This window comes from Rhamphochromis longiceps, linkage group LG16, assembly GCF_057381845.1.
Source record: "Rhamphochromis longiceps isolate RC_006_pf linkage group LG16, R_longiceps_female_GT1.1, whole genome shotgun sequence".
Lineage (NCBI taxonomy): Eukaryota > Metazoa > Chordata > Actinopteri > Cichliformes > Cichlidae > Rhamphochromis > Rhamphochromis longiceps.
In genome coordinates, this window is record NC_140572.1 from 34,190,563 (window position 1) to 34,198,753 (window position 8,191).

Below are 8,191 nucleotides of genomic sequence, written 5' to 3' on the forward strand. Positions count from 1 at the left end.
CATCTTGAGGTCTCAATGTGGACTTTGAGTACATTTGCTAGCCAAGGCTAAATACTGAGAGGGTCAAAAATGAAGGGTCAAGAACATCTGACTGTACGTAAGGGTAGCAAAAGTGATAGACTGAGGTTGTGCCAAATATGTTAAAGTTAGGGTGATTTCTTAGAGAATGGTACCACATGGGTGCCGTCTGCAGGTTATAAAAGAGAGTTATGTTCATACTTTCTTTTGAGATTATTTTTACAATTTGACTTTCAGAACTCCCTGGGTTGTGCGCAATCTGTGATGGGCTTGTTTGGAATAAATCCTCCTTTATTCAAATAACACTTTCTCAGGCTCTTCACAGAAGAAGAATCCTCACATAAGCATGTGCTACCATTTTGAACCAATGTACACATTTACCATCACTAACCCAACTAGGACCTACATTGGATGCCCACCCATATGGATTTGATGTTAGAAACGCAAGTGGGTCCCATATATACTAAACAATCTTGAGCCCATGTAAAATATATGCCCATATTAATTTAACACAACCCATTTGGGGCCCACATAGACATGTTTTCAGGGTCTGACTTGCATTTGCCCATGTGTGACACATATAGTTTGACCAGGTGGGCCCCACCTATGTCATCAGTACCAAAAAATATATACCGATTACCTCACTTTGCCCCACCTGGGGCACACAGCAAATGCTTTTCTTTAAATGACTGTGTTTGCCCATGTCTAACCCAGGTGAAAAACCCAAGTGGGTCCTACGTGTGTTTCCCATTTTGAAACAAGTGAAGTGTTTCCCATGTTTGACCCAGCCAGGACCTACTATATGTTTCCACTCGGTTTTGCCCATATGGCTTTCATGTGAGAAACCTAAGTGGGTCCCATATATACTAAACAATCTTGAGCCCACATAAAATATATGCCCATATTAACTTAACATAACCCATATGGGGCCCACATAGACATGTTTTCAGGGTCTGACTTGCATTTGCCCATGTGTGACCCATATAGTTTGGCCAGGTAGGCCCCACCTGTGTCATCAGTACCAAAAAATATATACTGATTACCTAACTTTGCCCCACCTGGGGCACACAGCAAACGCTTTTCTTTAAATGACTGTGTTTGCCCATGTCTAACCCAGGTGAAAAACCCAAGTGGGTCCTACGTGTGTTTCCCATTTTGAAACAAGTGAAGTGTTTCCCATGTTTGACCCAGCCAGGACCTACTATATGTTCCCACTTGGTTTTGCCCATATGGCTTTCATGTGAGAAACCCAAGTGGGTCCCATATATACTAAACAATCTTGAGCCCACATAAAATATATGCCCATATTAACTTAACATAACCCATATGGGGCCTACATAGACATGTTTTCAGGGTCTAACTTGCATTTGCCCATGTGTGACCCATATAGTTTGACCAGGTGGGCCCCACCTATGTCATCAGTGCTAAAAAAATATATTGATTACCTAACTTTGCCCCACCTGGGGCCCACATAGACATGTTTCAGGGTCTGACTTGCATTTGCCCATGTGCGACCCATATAGTTTGACCAGGTGGGCCCCACCTATGTCATCAGTGCTAAAAAAATATATTGATTACCTCACTTTGCCCCACCTGGGGCCCACATAGACATGTTTTCAGGGTCTGACTTGCATTTGCCCATGTGCGACCCATTTAGTTTGACCAGGTGGGGCCCACCTGTGTCATCGATACTAAAACATATATTGATTACCTAACTTTGCCCCACCTGGGGCACACAACAACAGCCTATCCTTAAATGACTGTGTTTGCCCATGTCTATCCCAGGTGGAAAACCCAAGTGGGTCCTACATGTGTTTCCCATTTTGGACCAAGTTAAGTGTTTCCCATGTTTGACCCAGCTAGGACCTACTAAAAGTGCTCACTTGGGATGGCCCATATGGGTTTAATGTGAAGAACCCAAGTAGGCCCCATACAAAAAGCCCAGTTTGAGCCCATGCCCACATGGTACCCATCCAGCCCGAGCAAAAACCAGGTGGGGCCCATATATACATGTTGGCTGGGAAAATGCTGCTAGTTAGAAAAATATATAGACATGAAGCATCTTTCTGTGTCTGTGCAGAATTTACTGAAGTTTTAGTTTTGGTTTGGTTAGATATTTCTTAAAAATATGGCCCTTGTCACTGATTTTTTTGTTTTAGTTTGTGAGATCATGTGCTAGGTTTACTTAAGTTTATTTGCCACTCTTGGCAGAATAAACACGTCATGATAAATGTCTGACACTTTGCATGTTTGTGCAGTGGTTGCTTTGTAAACCATTGCAACATTTTCAACAGCATTATACTCTCATCAGTGTTTAAATCAACCTTGAAAATGCTATCTTAACAAAAGACAGCGACATGAAAGATGATTTGATCCTCTCCACTCTGACTATAACAAATGGCTAAAATGAGAGACAAGCAAACAGATAGATGGTTCGGAAGAATCAAAAAACTGGATCTTAAAAAGAAAAATGTTTGGTAAAAATGATAAGCCATGGGATGTTGTCATCAGCAAAGATAAAACTGCTAATATTATACTCTGTTACATACATTAAAAACACAATGTGACTAAAAATGTAGTGCAATAAATCCTGGAATTTAATACATGATAATGTAAGGAGCAGATGTTACCCTAACCTGCGTTCATGTATATAAATGATTGCTTTCTTAAAGTCTCAAATCCAAAAGCATAAACTGTGCACACATACAGGAGACACCTGTAACTGTTTCATTGCGTAAAAGTCTTAAACCAACCTCATTTCTTAATATTTTGAAAGGAAAATGAGAAAAATAGATACAGCAAAGATTTGAAACCTGCAAGAAAAAACAAATACAGTTTCTAAGATAAAAAAGTTTGTACATTCTTGTGTACGTATTTTGTATGACCACCTTTATTCTTTACTATTGTTTGAACTCTCTTTGTCCCCTTTCTTGTTATTTTTTTTAGATAATCTTCAGGAATAGTTCTTTAGGTTTCTTGAAGGACATCCAGGTCTTTTCTTTGGATGTTGTTTCCTTGATGAGATCCCACACTGCTTCAAGAAAATTGAAGTCCAGGTTGTGGGGAGGCCTGACTACCATGGCTCTTCCACTTTCTTTTTTTTCTATCCAGGCACGCTTTACTGCATTGGCATTTTGTTGACTTTCAAATACTGTTAATCTACTGTAGATAGCTTTTCAGACCTGTCACTTTGTCTTTTGTCCTCCACTTGTCCAGTGTTTTTTAAGGACACACTACTCAGATATCCCAAGTTTTCAGCTAGTAGCTCTTTGGAAATCACCTTGTTGGAAATCACCTTGTTGGAAAAATCACCTTGTTCTACTAGTACTTTAAAACTGGTTTCTTGCTAAGTTGTCGGTTATGTGTAGATGTAACACTAATTCACTGCTTGAATATGGTGCATTTTTAATGCTTAATTGATTCGTGTATCAGTTAAGTAAGATAATACACCATTGTATATAGTGTATTATCTTACTTTTTTTTATTGATTGTACTTAATTGTATTTTTGTATTTCCTTCATATATCTGTACTTGAGCTGAGGTGACGCAAAAATTTCCCCGTTTTGGGATCAATAAAGTCTTATCTTATCTTATCTTATCTTATCTTATCTTATCTTAGTTTTAAGTGGATTTTGAAAAAGATCCTGAAAATGTTCAGGTACAAGGACTAGGTGGAAAATGAGTGAAAAAGCAGCCAATGTCCAAAGAAGAACTACTGCTCAAGATGACTTTACGTTTTGCTTTCAAGGAGCTGGACTTTGTTGTAATCTTGACAGGTAGCTCAAGAATTTTGCACAATGCTGTATCGGGATTTTTAGTCATGCAGCAGAGCTAAACCAGTCAAAGAATGCAAAGTAACAAGTTTCATGATTCTTAACGTAAGAAACATCCATCATCCGTCCAATCATTTCAGTGATCTGGCTCACAACATGTACAAGGCCTGAGGCAGCAGCTGTTGGAGCACTGTACACCCCATCATTATCTGACATCACCCTGACACCATCATGTGTGTACACGTGGACTATGAATCATAAAGTTATGTGTCAAAAGTGGTAAGCTCGATAAACACGATACGCACAATAATATTATTATACAATAAAACTGCTTGTGTAGAGCCAAGGACAAAAAGGAGCCAAGAGTTTCTGCTTTGCTAGAGCTCTAAGGCAAATATGTTCAGCTTAATGAAGGTCTTTGAGTTCCCCAGAGTTACAATTTTTAAAACCAAAAGAACACGCAACCCTAATCTTTATGAGTTTAAACTCTCGGCCAGCACTCGGTAATCCTCAGTGCCTTTTTTTGGGTATCTTTGAGCACAAAATGGACATCACCTTCTGGATGTATTCATTCTTGGGTGGGGCTTTTTTTTCTGCAATAAGTAACAATCATGCAACACGGCTATATAACGCTGTTAAGTGTGCACTCATAACTTGCCAAAGCAGCCTGATGGGGTCACATTTGGATAAGATTGGTATTATTGGTTAGAATTTTGATCAAGTATTTACTGAAACCTGTTTATCCCAGCAAGAACACAGACAAGTGCACACACACACACACACACACACACACACACACACACACACACACACACACACACACACACACACACACACACACACACACACACACACACTGAGTTAAGCCTTGGTAAAACCTTTACGAGAACTAAACAGCATAAGACTCCAGGTCTTGCCTCCAGGTTCACCTCTAGTCGGGCATTCCCTTCCCGACTGCCTGCAAGACAAACCAAACAATGACTGACATGTCTCCACTGTTCAGCTGCTCTCGGCTGAGAGCGACACTATTGGAGGGTATTAATAGAAATACCTGTGGTTGATGAGTGATGTCCAATCCGCCCCGACTGTCACGCTCTACCTCTTCTGTCTGGCACGGGCGCATAGCTGCAGAGGAGATACTCAGTTGTAAACAGAAGTTGTCTCTTAATCGTCGATACTGTTAAAAATAAAAGAACGAGGAATGTGGTTTTTTTTTTCTTAGGTGTGTCACCAAGGCAGGCTTACAACAACACATACACTAACACAATTCAGGCACTGGCTGTTAGCATGAAACAGCTTATTTGTGTCTGCAGTACTGCTGGAAAAAGGATTTACTGACCAGAAAACTACCATTCAAACCTCAGTGCGGAGGCAGAAAGGGCTAGGTTTCGGGGATAGCCGAAAATCTATCATACATGTACATATGTAAAACAAGATGTTGGATGCATAAATGACTGACTGAAATGCACATCTCTGTAATATATAAAAAAGACTCATGGCTGAATGCCTTTAAATATGCAGGGAAATCACAAAGTTACTCAAAAATTCTTCATTTTGATCTTTTTAAAAACATAGGAACATTTCATTTTAACCACTTATCTAGATCTGAGCATGAGGGCAGCAGACCTCCCTCTACTTCCTCCTCCTCATCTGAGGGGATAGAGAGGCTTTCGCAATCCAGCCAAGAGGCTTAATCTCTCCAGCATATTCTGGGTCTGCCTCCAGTTGGACATGCCCGAACCAACCGTCTCCTTTCGATGCGAAGGAGTAGCGGCTCAACTTTTAGCCACTCCTAAATAACCGAGCTCCTCACCCTACCTCCAAGGGTAAGCTAGTTTCCACCAGTTTTGTCCTCAGTCTCATTCTTTCCATCACCACCTACAACTCATGGCCACAGGTGGAGGTTGGGATGTAGATCAACCAGTTAACTGACAGCTCTGCCTTTGCTCTCAGCTTTCGCTTCTCTAGCACATTTGTGCCAGACTCAGTTTTCGGCTCCACTTTCTCCCTACTCTTGAATAAGACCCCCAAGACACTTCAACTCCTCCACCTGAGGCAGAAACTCATTCCTAGCCTGGCTGGGAGCGATAGCCTCAGGCTTTGTGATGCTAATCCAGGCCATTTTTTTAGGCCATGTTGCATTTGAGAACTTTGGGGATAATCACCTGATAAGGTTAACAGGACTACAACATTTCATTTTATATCAAAGTTAAGCTTTTTCTATAACAGCCGGACACTGTATGAGAAAACTATTAGCCAGCCTCTCTTTTTCCTACAGCATGTTCAAAAGTTGTAGCACATCATTGAACAACCAAAGCAGAGGTTATGTTACTCTTAATTTACTGTAATTTTGAACTGATATGTATAAACTGATTTAGTAATCACAAATGAAAAACATTTAACAGTCTAATGTATCATATTTCAATGGCTGTCATTCTTTTTTTTTTTTTCTTTTTTTTTTGTGTCCCGTTTGGATCTTTAGCCATCAGAATTGTTGTCTTAAGGCCAAGAAAGATGCCAAGCGGATTTATTTTACCAAGTGGATCATCATGGCCTTGCCATATTGGTCCATTTGATTGACCTTTATTATAATTATGAATTTATTTTATTTTCAGTTGCTACAAATGGGACAGACATGACTGGGGGATAGGACAGGGAGAAAGAATGAAAGAAAGAGAGGGAGAGAAAGAAAACCAAAGGGGAGAAGAGACGGTGAGAAGGGGGGGAAGAGAGAAAAAAAAAACCAAACAAAAAAAAACAAAACACCTGGGTCACCTGTATGGAGAAAAAAAACAGAAGAGAAAGCAAACAACAAAGAGCAACATAATAAAAAAAACGGCACCATCACAATAAACTAGCTAGTCATAGATATCAGTAGATACTAAGTAATAAACGATATTGTGCAGCACGCAAGATAGACAGCGCACAATGTGCTTTGAGGCAGCAGCCAAGAAAGCTGTAGTCCGCGTCTGTGAATACCCATGTGTACACCTGTGTGCATACCTGTGCGGATCAGCATGCTTGCATTCCAAAGGTTTCTCCATGTAACGATCTGCTAGGGAGTGTGGGGAGCCACAGCCCCGTCCTCTATGGTATGAAGCAGGTATGGAGGAGATCAAAACTCCAGACATCCAGAGGCCCCCAGAACACAAGAGACCAAGGAAGACCAACAGAGGGGCAGCCGCGCCACTGTCCCAGAAAGAGCTGAGGAGAGTCCCAGATGAGGGTTCACTCAGCAGCCGCGGAGCAGAAGCCAGGGGGAGTTGCAGTGACGCGCCCGTGAGCTCCGCCGGCAGCCAGCTGTGCCTGAGTGACCGAGCCCCAGGCTGAGAGGCCGGGGGCACCCCACCTCCGAAGTGGCCCGAGCGAGCCCCAGGCTCCAGGCCCCGATAAGCGGCCGCCAAGGAGTGAGCCGGTGTGTACCTGGACGCCCATCCCCAGACACAAAGAACCACCAACGCACCGACACCTGAGGGAGTCCGCCACTGGTAGGGGAAGTGGTGGTGGGTGGAGATAGGCCTCCAAACCTTGGAGGGCCTGAGATGTCCCCAGAGAGGTGGCGTCTGATACCCAACCTGACATATAGACACAGACATACAGGCACACACAGACACAAACATCCATTCCCACCCTCATGCTCTCATATGCACTCACTCCACACTCAACCAATGTGGAGACAGACATAAAGAGACGCTGTACACACGATCACACTCCCCAAGCGTACTCTACGAACCGGGTCTAGATACCCTTGCCCCTGGAGGGGGGAACTGCACCCAGACCCAGGTGGTGTTACCCTTTTCCCTGCGGTGGGGAGAGGCAGACCGCCCCGACTCCGCAGCAGCAGGGAGGCCCCACACTCCATACCGCAGTCGGACGGCCAACTCCTCCATGGCTCAATGGCTGTCATTCAACATGTTCGACAGCATTAAATATACACATATGACACTCTGGGCAATGATAATAAATGATCCCTTTGTTTCTTAAATTGTTATAATTTCTTCTGATTAATCTGAATAATTTTATTTTACTTGCTCATTTGTTATTTATTTGTCTACAAAATTAAAAAAACATTGTAGATTTACAAGGAAAAATGAATTACAGTATTTAAAATAAAGAGGTATTTTAGACATTTAGATTGTGCATATTCAGATAATATGGTAAGCAGCCAGTCAGTCTTTGGGGATGACTAAAATAATTTGCAATCGTGTATTTATCTGCTAGATCAGTTTCACACAAAATTTTCAAATCTGTGCATTTTTATTATTTTTGAAGTAAGAGTGGTTATGGATTAAGGCTTATGTTAATATAAAGAAAATATATATATAAAGTATAAAATGATGCTTTAGAGTTTTAAACTGGAACTCTAAACATAACCTTAAGTTACCAGGTAAAAAAATGAG